Source organism: Oryctolagus cuniculus, chromosome 4, assembly GCF_964237555.1.
Source record: "Oryctolagus cuniculus chromosome 4, mOryCun1.1, whole genome shotgun sequence".
NCBI classification, from domain to species: Eukaryota; Metazoa; Chordata; class Mammalia; order Lagomorpha; family Leporidae; genus Oryctolagus; species Oryctolagus cuniculus.
In genome coordinates this window covers 39,522,014-39,533,895 of record NC_091435.1, presented here as the reverse complement: position 1 = coordinate 39,533,895, position 11,882 = coordinate 39,522,014, and the positions used below count along the sequence as shown (strand labels likewise).

General features: G+C 39.6%; 1 long non-coding RNA gene across 2 annotated transcripts in view; it reads right to left on the bottom strand.

Annotated features, from left to right (window-relative positions):
• Positions 1 to 818: 818 nt before the first annotated feature.
• Positions 819 to 11,882, bottom strand: part of LOC103350583 (uncharacterized) — an 82,999-nt gene continuing 71,935 nt past the window's right edge. For both annotated transcript variants that reach the window (XR_011387797.1, XR_011387795.1), the window contains exon 4: positions 819 to 5,821. This is a non-coding gene — a long non-coding RNA (uncharacterized lncRNA). The remainder of the gene's footprint in view (positions 5,822 to 11,882) is intronic.

The following is an 11,882-nucleotide window of genomic DNA, read 5'->3' as shown; positions in this document are numbered from 1 at the left end:
GATGATGGCTGAGATATGGACTTTGACCTTACAGAGATCACATTTAACATAAACAAACAAAAGATAAGCAAAAAGTAAAAATGCAAAGTGGTTCATTCAGCTGTGCTCCCAGTTTTACAGATCAAAGCAAGAAAGCAGATGGTTTCTGAATAAAAGTATTCCATAACTTTCAGAGAGAAGATATTTTCCTTGTCCCTTAAATGGTTAGTGGAAGCTTACCAGGTAGGGAAGAGGAAGTAGAGATCAATATAAGTCAATTTGTAAAGATTTTTTAAAGATATCAGACATTAACACAGTGAGTAGGATGCCTGCATCCCATGTTGATTTGATTCCAATCTTATTCTCTGTGGACTCCAGCTTTCTGTCAATGCACAACCTGGAAGCCAACAGTGATGGCTCAAGTAATTGGGTTTCTGCCACCTAGGGGAGATGTGGATTGCATTCTCAGCTCTAGGCTTTGTCACTGGCTTACCCTGGACAGTATGCGCACTTAAGGAGTGACCCAGTGCATAAGAACACTCTCCTTCTCTCTCTCTCTGTCTCGCTCTTTGATCACAAATAAATAAATAACTTTTTAAAAGATTTTCAAATGTATAATGTATGGTTAAAGATTCAACTTTATATAAACTAAATATAATGGTTCTCACAAGCAAAGTTCTTATTAATTGAAAAATGAGTTTCTAGAGAACTAATTGCTTTTGTGTCACCTTTTTTAGATCTCAGTTTTATGCAAAAGTCTTGATTATATGAATTTCTTAGAACATATCTACACAGTATAATGTTATCCCTACATCTAATCATGATCCTGCGTGTTTTCTTTTTTACCTGACTTTACTCCTCCAAAATACTGGTCTTCTGCCTAGAAATTACCACCACAATTATAGTAATCATACCCCTCTATGTCAAGCTGGTAAATCTGTTTTCTGTGAAAATTTTTATAGCATTCAATCGATAGGGGAAGGTTCCTTTAAGTTGAGACATTTATTGTTTTGAAATATAACATTTACATTTAGTTTTATTAGCTTAAAGCATATTTTTCTGTTATCCATAAAGAAATATTAGTGTGTTTTCTTCAAACTGTATTGGTATTTTTTCCTGGTCATATAGGTGAAGTTAAAAGAAAGGAGAAAGTAACAAAAGGGAGAAAATTGAAAACAAGGTCTTGTGATAGAAAGGAAGGGTTTTTATTTCTATGTCTAATAGATCACTAAAACTTCCAAAAAATTCCCACAATCTATCTCCTCAGACAGATCAAGGAGGCATTATAAGAAACCTACAGCAGAAAGAAAATGTCAAGGAAACATCACAGACATAAAATAGATTTTTTCCATGAGCAAATCGTTTCTGGGGCATATTTTCTATAAATGTCCAGCACTTGTCTTATGCAGGTGTTCTTGACAAATATTTCTGGCATACAAATTCTACAATGTTAAAACCCTGATTTTTGCATATATTCTTTCTCTACAAGTGAATTAAAAATTCAAGTTAAAATGCTGATAAAGTGTATATCCTTAACTTTGCTTCTGTCATTTGAAAAATGGAAAATTTAAATGTCAATACAAATGATTTTATAAATATGCAATGCTTTGGAAATCACAAATTCTAAAGTTTTTGAATGCAAAGAGATGTCAGCACTCTTAAAGGTTCTAAAATACGTCATCTGCTCTATTTCTCTTATGATTTTGTGAAAACCATTGTAAGTAGCTAGAAACTCTTACTCTAAAATGAGTCTCTCCAAAAGGAAATTTTTTAACCATAGTAACAACAAATTTATTACTAAAGAGAAAGGAATTATTCCCCCAAATTTCTTTGCAAAAGTCAATCATGCCTGCAGAGGAATTTGATTAATGGTGCATAATCCACAGATGTTATGGAAGCATTGTAAGTGAGAATGTTAATTATCTAACTTTTTAGCAGAAAGATAAGAGTTTAACCTTTACAAAAAAGAAAGGCAGGACTAAATAACTCATGGGAATTAGTAATGGGATAGGGAGCTTTTTATATTCACAATGGTAACTGAAATCCATTCCAGGTGACAACTGACAGAAACACATGAGCATCAGTTCTTACCAAGGCTGACACATGAAATGTTGGCAGCCTCTTCAGCTTCATCCTAAATAAGAGTCTACATCTCTGAAGTGCACAGGAATACCAACCTGCACACCAGAGGAAATTTATTACCATAGATAATGGAAACTCTTAAAACTCAAACATTAACACTAACTAAAACTCCAAATACTTTTCTGTAATACAGTTATTTATAATGAATCACAGTTTTATATCATTTAATGCCCATTATTTGAAGACTGTTTCTGGTGTTGGTTTGTTCATTGTTTTAGGATGTGGACATTGAGTTTGTTTTTTTTTTTTCCCAAAAAAAGTTCACTGAAATGTTAGTATGTACCTACACAAATTCCCCTCTCTGCCAAAAAAGTCAGCATTAGTATACAGGGAAGAACTGTAGGCATAATTTTTCTTAATTAAGCTAATGATGAAATATAATAAATATGTTTTATTTTAGTAATATAAAATATTTCTCATGAAACCTTTTCACTTTAGGTGCTAGCCCATTGGAACTGAAATGGACAGAGCCAGCAACATAAGGCCTCTCTAAAAATGTTTCCTCAATATTCCTTAATATTCCTTAATGGACCCTCTTCTTACACCTGTTTGAGTTTTGGTGTTCTTCAGACCTACTGCCCTCAACCTTTTTCCTCTCTAATTCTGTAATCTGATTCTTGTTAAGCTTTCAACTACCACAGATACATTAATAACTTCTCAGCCAATACTTCCAGATGAGTTTTATGGTTTGTGTCTCAAGAGAGCATAGTCCATGCTTATTGTATATAGCAAACAGAAATCCAAGTTTACAAAATCACAGGCTCAGAAAATGAATTCTCTTTATTTTTCAATAATTGAACTTAGTTTATATTTTAGGATCCCACTTCACCTGAATTATAGCTTAATTTCCATCATTTTTGAAAGAATAATCTGCTTCCTCCCAAGACTTGTGGTGAAATTGGAGAGCAATCTATCTACACACACATTCTGACATTTGCTGAGATGCCCTTGCTCCTGGGTTGCACTTTGCTCACCAATCCACGAACTTCAGAACTTCAGGGCTGTGCCCTCCACTTGCCTAAGTTCAGCCCTCTTTCAGCCATCTAGGAGATACCAGAGGACATGTGAATGTCGCTGTCTTGATCCCAAACTACTAACGGCTGTTGGAAAGTCTGTTGGAAGGTCTCCCTGACCAATCCACCTAGACATTCTAAGAAGAGATGTCTACTGCTCTCGTCCTTGTCTTTGATTATTGAGAGAGGACACTGCGATTTGCCAATTCCTTAGACTTTGAGCTTGAAGGAGAAAGGTCCTTTCTTCCATGGCTTGAGTGAATAAATTTCTTCTCTAATTTAGAGAGTGGGAGAGGAAGATAGTAGAGAAAAATACTCTGTCTTTTTTCATAATGTACCTCTTCAAAATGTTTCACAATGGTGGAGCCTAGACTTATGAAAACTAACATTCTTGTTCTCCTTGCGATGTGTCATCTCTTCTCTTGAGGCAATGAGGAGGAAACACCCTCACTACCTTGGACCAACTGGTTCTAAAAGAATTAAAATTAATTAACTATCTTATATGGCTCAGCAATAAATAGTATCTGAAAATGTTTTCCTTTCTCATCACTATCTTCGAACAAAATATCCATTCAGTATACCTGAAAATCACCACCTTTTACCCAAAGCTATCAGCTTCCTGTGTGTATTTCTCAGCGGCTGATGTAATTGTCCATCTAGGAACCCCAGACAACAGCATTTAAGCAGCTTCACAATTCTCCATACCCCTCAACATGCAGGCAGTAAAGCTGTCCTATTAATTCAAATGTTATCCAGCAGTCAGATCAGCTCCTTGTGTTCTCCCTCTTTGAAGACAGAGTCCTGGTTTACCACCCACTGCCCTTATTCTAGTCTGCCTATATTAATGCCACAGCTCCAAACTGATCTAACACCTTCAAGATCTGTCTGCCTTTAATTCATCCTTGACAGTACTGAAACTATTTTTCAAAATACTATGCCAACAACCCTGTAAATATTTCCTCTTTTTTAAACTCCATTCTTCTCCATCTCCATCTAGTTAATTGCTGCCTGTACTGCAGGAATCACCAACCCCCAGGACTCTGAGAAACTCTTCCTGGTATACCATCACTCCTGCCTCATCCTTCTTCAAATACATTGTGACATAACTTCCAGTTTTTCATCTCTATCATCACTGTAATGTGACAGATGAGGCATAAATCATATTGTAAATGAGCATATTTGTGTCTTAAGTGCCAACACAGAATGCAGTATATTAGATTCATCAAAGTGAAGTAACACTCAGCCTCCCTGATCAATATGACTTGCATTCTGTTCTAATTCTGGACTATCCTGCTCCATCTTCAGATTCAGTTTTTCCTTACATTTCTTCTTGGACTTCAGAATGCGAGTATTCTTATGCTACTGAACATACTCCATGGACCACTGTTTCATTTCTCTGGAGATATTATGTGTACTGATTGATAGGCCTGTGCACATACATAATGAAAATTTTTAAAGAAAAAGGCATTGGGGTCAGCTTTGCGGTGCAGCAGGTTAGGCTGCCACCCGCAACCCCAGCATCTCATACAAGCACTGGTTCAAGTCCATGCTATTCCAATTCCAATCCAGCTTGCTACTAACGCCCCTGGGAAAGTATCAAATGTCCCAAGTACTTGGGCCCCTTTCACCCATGTGGGAGATCTGGCTCCTGACTTCTGCCTGGTTTAGCCCTAGCCATTGTCATCACCTGGGGAGTGAACCAGCAGATGGAAGATACCTCTCTCAATCCCTTTTTCTCTCTCTTCCTCTCTGTAACTCGCCTTCCAAATAAATGTTTTAAAAATGAAAGCCATAGTAAAAATATTTTCTATAAAAATACTTAACTATATTATATGACTCAGTAATAAACTGTATATGCACAATTGTGATAATGTAAATATCTTATATTAATAGTTCCAAATGACAGTGAAGTTACCAGGTACACAAAAATGTAAGTGGGTGTGTGGGGGAGTGTAAATAGCTGAAATTTAAAAGATAATCTCTAAAAGTGAAAAGCAAGGAAGGAGAATATAAATCCATTATTTAGAAATACAGAGGGATATAAAAAGGCAGTGAAGGACATGGAAGAATCTAGAGGTTACTAGCGGGTTTTCAACTGACTTCCCTTAATGCAGCTTTCCCTGCCTTCACCTCCACTCTCACAGATCTCTGGTGCTGGCCAATGCTTGAGCCTTTTAGTCATTCTCTAATGAAATGCAATTGATTGCAGGGCCTCCCACTGGGCAGGATTCAGACTTCCTGGCTCTGTTTTGTCTGTTACTCCTAATCCTGCTAGTTTCCAGCAGGGAAAGCTTTCAATGTGCTATGGCCTCTTCTCCCATCCTCTCTGCCCAGTGAGTCTCTGTCTTTAAATATTGCACATTTACTGAACATTTTAGGGTATTTCAGATACAGAAGAGGTAACTTTATATTCAAAGTGACTTTCTTTCCCCAATGATTTTTCTCATCACTTTGAAAAGTTCTCCTGTCACTCTTACTCACAAAACATTTTCATTCAATTAATTAAGTTGTTCAGTCCCTGAAGCAAACTTCAGAAATTCACATAAATTTGCAATTGTCCTGTAGGTCAGCATTGGCATTCTTCATACTAGGCATCAGCATAAGCGAGACTGTAAAGTTGACTTTGTTTCTATTTCCAATTCCATGTTTTCTTCATTCCATCATTTATCCCTCAGCTTCTATAGATACTAGGAAAGGGAAAAAGGAAATACAGGTAAAGAAGAGTGTAGGTCAGTGCTTTATTGAATTACTGGTACTTTGCTGATTTACTAGTACTTGAAATTGAAAGGTGAATGTTTCCTTGCAGACATTATTTGCAAATTCTTTGAAAAATACTACCACTGCTTCTTCTCCACATACCCTGGAAATATCCAATCACCCCCCTCCCCACGCTGGCACAGCGATGCCTTTCCTCTCTAGTACTGCTTACATCTCCTTTCTCAACCTTTGGCAATCCACCCCACTCAGACTGTATGCATCCGCCACAGTCCTCCCAGTCTAGCACAACAGTATCTCTCACACTCACTACAGCTTATGGATCCTTTGGCTTGACACACACTAGGAATGTAGAGCAGCCACATCTCTTCGCTGTCCTATCAGATCAACAACTAAGACACAGTCTTGCCTTTTGGATTTTGTAGGAATGGACCTTGCACCATCCTTTGTACCTAGAGATGTAGGCAACTCAAGTTCTCTAAGGCATTCCATTGATGTCCCCCAGGTTCAGCATGAGAGAAAAGCGTGGTAGAATACTATAGGAATGCAAAAAAATCTCCAAAGAAACAGTTTTGTTCTCTTGAATGACAACACTGAATCCACTCAAGTGTGTATTAGGTTGAAAATTATAAAGCTGTTTCATATCTCTTCAAGCAAATAGGAGTAAATGGCCTAGAACCTCACTCTGCAAAGATGTTCCCTATCATCTCTTCCTCTGTATCTTGGAAACTCAGTCAAACATTAAGACACAAAAAGTCACACTTTACACATGCTCTTACCTTCTAATTAGTCACCTTTTTTTTTTTTTTTTTTTTTTTTATTTTTGACAGGCAGAGTGGACAGTGAGAGAGAGACAGAGAGAGAAAGGTCTTCCTTTGCCGTTGGTTCACCCTCCAATGGCCGCCGCTGCAGCCGGCGCACCGCGCTGATCCGATGGCAGGAGCCAGGAGCCAGGTGCTTTTCCTGGTCTCCCATGGGGTGCAGGGCCCAAGCACCTGGGCCATCCTCCACTGCATTCCCTGGCCATAGCAGAGAGCTGGCCTGGAAGAGGGGCAACCGGGACAGAATCCGGCGCCCCAACCGGGAGTAGAACCCGGTGTGCCGGCGCCGCAAGGTGGAGGATTAGCCTATTGAGCCACGGCGCCGGCTTAATTAGTCACCTTTAACAAATTACTTAACCTCCACAAAATGAAAAGACTTACCTCAATGATTTCTGTAAGTCTTTTCATCCACAAAAAAAATGAAAAGAACACAAGTTTTATCCATGGGCATTATAGAAATATTTATATTTACTTGCATAAAAGAAAAAGATATCAGCACAGTAGTGGCCCACTGTAGGAAATTATAGAGGCCGGCGCCACAGCTCACTAGGCTAATCCTCTGCCTTGCGGCACTGGCACACCGGGTTCTAGTCCCAGTCGGGGCGCCGGATTCTGTCCCGGTTGCCCCTCTTCCAGGCCAGCTCTCTGCAGTGGCCAGAGAGTGCAGTGGAGGATGGCCCAAGTGCTTGGGCCCTGCACCCCATGGGAGACCAGGAGAAGCACCTGGCTCCTGCCATTGGATCAGCACGGCCACAGTGCGCTGGTCGCGGCGGCCATTGGAGGGTGAACCAACGGCAAAGGAAGACCTTTCTCTCTGTCTCTCTCTCTCACTGTTCACTCTGCCTGTCAAAAAAATTATAGATAAATAGCTATTTTATACATATATATATGATAGATTTCATCTTGATTTAAATTTTCAATACTTACCTCATAAAACCAGAAGAGGCTAAAATTTGGAACAACTGGGACACTAGCTCAGTGCTGATTGAATTTGTATACTTTGGGAAACAGTTTGTAATTAGTATGGACACATGGACATTTATGTGGCCTTCAATCCTATAATCCTAGTTCCAGTTCTAGGTATAAGAGCTAGAGAAACTCTTGCACATGTGAGCTAGGACAGACATACAGAAATACTCGAGGCAACAAGTATATGAGAGAGAAAACTGCGGCAGACAAAATTCCATCAGCAGTAGAATGGTTAAGTGAAATGTGCTGCTTCTTATAGTGAAATAATATATAGCAGAAAAAAAGAATTAACTGTTCCATATGTCAATATGCATGAATCTCCAAAAACATATTGTTGCCGAAGAAAGCAAGTCACAAAAGAGAATACATTGTGTGACTCCACTTAAAAAACTGGTAAAAGTAACAAATATAGTGTTTAAGGATACCTAAGAGTTAGAAATCAATAAAGTAAACCAGAGGAATGCTAAAATAAAATTAAATTTCAAGATAGTGTTTACTTCCATGGTTGGTAAGATCTATGAACAAGGAGGAACATGCAAGGACTTTTAAGGTCCATTAGTTAGGATCTAAAAGTTTTTAAAATGAAACTACGGAGGACATTTAATCAGAAATTACTGACTTAGGTGATGGATGAACTGTGAAACTGAATAGGAAAGAGTGAAATAAGACAGAAATTAGCAAGAGCAGGAATCCACTATCATCTCTGGACCAACCAGAAAAAGGGTGAAGGCAATTTTATCCAAGTCTAGACTGGGAACTACATGAATCTGTCATGACATTCAAAGAATACACCCGCTTCCATGGAAGCCACCTAAGACGGGTATGGGAAAGAAGGTACCCTTGGCTTCTACCTTCTTTCTGCTGTCCAGTTGCCTGCCATGGTCTTCAGTGCCCTAAGACAGGTACATCGAACCTGAGATGATGTAACTTGCAAAGGCCATCTTCCCATGACACTTAGTGAGGGATATGGGGCCCAACAGGCCCTCATGTATGTTAGGAAGGTAGGTACTTTCCCTTTAAGCACTGGTGAGTATGAGTACATGAGGTTTTTTTTTTTTATCATTCTTTAAAGTAAACATATATATTGTAACATTCTCTTGTAGGGGTGATATAACTGGAAATACCATTTTTTTTAAATAATTCTCCTTTCAGCATGAGGAGAAGTGCTTTTGCTTACTGGGTTATATCAGTAATGTTGGTAAACTGCAATGATATATGGGCTTCCTGGACTAGATATTTTTAACATAAGATATTTCATAATACCAATCAGTTTACATATTAGTAAAATGGACATGAAACTGTCTACTCTTCAGAGTTATACACTAGAAAAATTCTAAGGAAACCAGTACACATGAAAGACTTAATATCATATCTGATCCAGTAAATAACCTCCATCCATGAAAGTGAATGGCTAATGTAGCAGTGAAAAAAATAGTGAAGGTATTTCTAATTTCAAGACTTGATCAGAAAAAAAAAGCATTCATAGATTTTTTGTTCATATCCTTAAAAGAGATAATTAACATGCTTCCATGAGTTTTTAGTATTGTATTCATGCCTTGCTACTGGCATATTCAAAAGCAGTAGTCAACTCGAAGAATCATTGCAAAAAGATGCCCCTGTTACAGTATTCATTGTTCAAAGGGTTGAAGGAGAAAATATGCTAAGTACACGAGGAAGATTGGCCATCCCTCCCAAAAGAAAAGATTTAAAAAGAAGCAAAAGAGTCTTAAAATCGCTCCCCATAAACAATGGCAGGAATGTGTCGCTTATCGAGGGCTGAAATAATCCCACAGCAGTGCAGTGAATTTTTATTGATATATAAGTGGTTGCCTATTATTTGCAACAATGAAGAGGACTAATTTAACACAAGAATGTAGCAGGAGAGGCAATGCTGGCTTAATAATAGGTTCATTCTCTGCAGGAATTCATATGAGTGTGTAGGGGAAACAAGGATTGTTGCTAGGTGGGCAAAGGAAGGCGGAAGGGGATGACTGCAGCCCGCATGGCCTCTTTGCTTAGAAGTCTATTACATGAATGTGCCAAGGAGCTGTTTCAGTGCCCTACTGTGTGAGTCAAGAAATGTGACTCCAACTTGACAAAGTACAAAAGGTAAAGACTGGGTAAAGCTGACAGACCTCAGGGATCTCCGTTACTGACTGTTACCTTCAGAGAGTCGTTGGCAGAAGATGAAAGTAGCCCCTGGCACACATAGCTGCAGGTGCACAACCTTAACTTGGGTTCAGAGCAGCAGGGGAAGGAAAGGTGTGCCCTTCACTGGAATCCAATTTGTTAAAGGAAACTGTACATTCTGTGAAACTATTTACCCTGATTTGGAAATTAGTGGTTGCCTTAGCAACACTTGAATCCCAGGAGGCTCACACACAGTGCTAATTTCAATTCATGGACACCTTCACGGGTGAGGAATGCAAACAGTAACTTGAACATCCCATTTGGCATGCCTCTCACAGGAAATGCGATTTTCCTTGGCCTATAAAAATATCCTGATAATAACTCTTGTTTATCGACAGCTTCTACACACCAGGTGATGGTGATATGCTGCCAGACTCATGTCTGATCTCATTTGATGGTCATATGCAAGTCTGCAAGGTCAGTGAAATGACTCCATTTCACAGATGAAAAATGAGCTCTGGGTAGGCTACATAACTTTCCCACAACTACTCGGTGGCAGTCTGATGATTTTACCTTACATATAGCAGACTCCAACATGTCATTCTTTCAGCCTTTCTAACTTGGTTAAGAAGATTTCAGGTTTTAAAGCTGAAAATTCCGTAAAGGTTTATCCTGTTCAATGCCCTTCGTTAAAACATAAAGGGGCAGGCATTTGGCAAAGTAGTTAAGACATTCTTGGAATGCCCACATCTCAAATAAGAGTGTCTGGATGTGAGTTCCAGCTCCACTCCCAATTCCGGCTTCCTGCTAATGTGTATCCTGGGAAGTAGCAAGTGAGGGTTCAAGTGCTTGGATCCCTGCCACACATGTGGAAGGCCTAGACTGAGTTCCCAGCTGGCTCTGGACTGACCCAGCCGGAGATACTGCAGCGAGTTCTCAATCTCTCCTCTTCCTCTTCTTCCTCCTCCTCCTCCTCACCTCTCCTTTTCAATTCAATTTATTTTTAAAACTTAAAAACCAAGGAAACAGAGACACTGGAAGGACAAGGGATTTAGTTAGGCCCCCATGTCCAGTAATGGCAGAGCAGAGCTAAGAAGATAATGCGGACTTCAGTATTCTACTTGACCATTTATTTACTGAAGGCCACTGCTGAACCATAACTGTGATGTTCTCAATATTGGACTACGCCTTGTTTATTTCTGCATGCCTTTTTTCTATTACAAATGTGCCAGGTGGATGTTGAACATAGAAGTAAGTGGCCCTTTCACACACATTCTTCATTCACTTCCCACATACGTGATACGGTATAAAAGTCATGGGAAGCAGCAAGATATCTGGAGTACAAAATGCAGCAGATGGCTGGTGCCGCAGCTCAATAGGCTAATCCTCTGCCTGCGGCACTGGTACACCGGGTTCTAGTCCCGTTTGGGATGCCGGATTCTGTCCTGGTTGCCCCTCTTCCAGTCTGCTGTGGCCCGGGAGTGCAGTGGAGGATGGCCCAAGTCCTTGAGCCCTGCACCCCATGGGAGACCAGGAGAAGCACCTGGCTCCTGGCTTCAGATCAGCGCGGTGCGCCGGCCTCAGTGGCCATTGGAGGGTGAACCAACGGTAAAGGAAGACCTTTCTCTCTGTCTCTCTCTCTCACTGTCCACTCTGCCTGTCAAAAAAAAAGAAAGAAAGAAAGAAAGAAAGAAAGAAAGAAAGAAAGAAAGAAAGAAAGAAAGAAAGAAAGAAAGAAAGAAAGAAAGAAATCCAGTAGACAACCACTTGCAGAGTCATGAGGCACCTTACTAACCTCATACTAGCTTTGGCCCTGAGGTGAAATGAGGCTCTCCATAACAGGTGAAGAAATCATTTCAATATTTTACCCAAAACAATCAAGCAGGGCTAAAGACTTGGTCCAGTTCTAGTTTATATTTTTTCAATATTAGCTCATCCACAGATTATAGTTATTATTTGGAAGAGAAAAGACAAGTGCTTTTTTGTTTTAATCTTAGCTACCTTGCCCTTGTAACTCCATAAGTGGTTTTTGTTTAAAGGTTTATTTAGGGCTGGCACTGAGACGCAGTGGGATAAAGCCCTGGCCTAAAGCGCCGGATCCCATTTTGGCGCT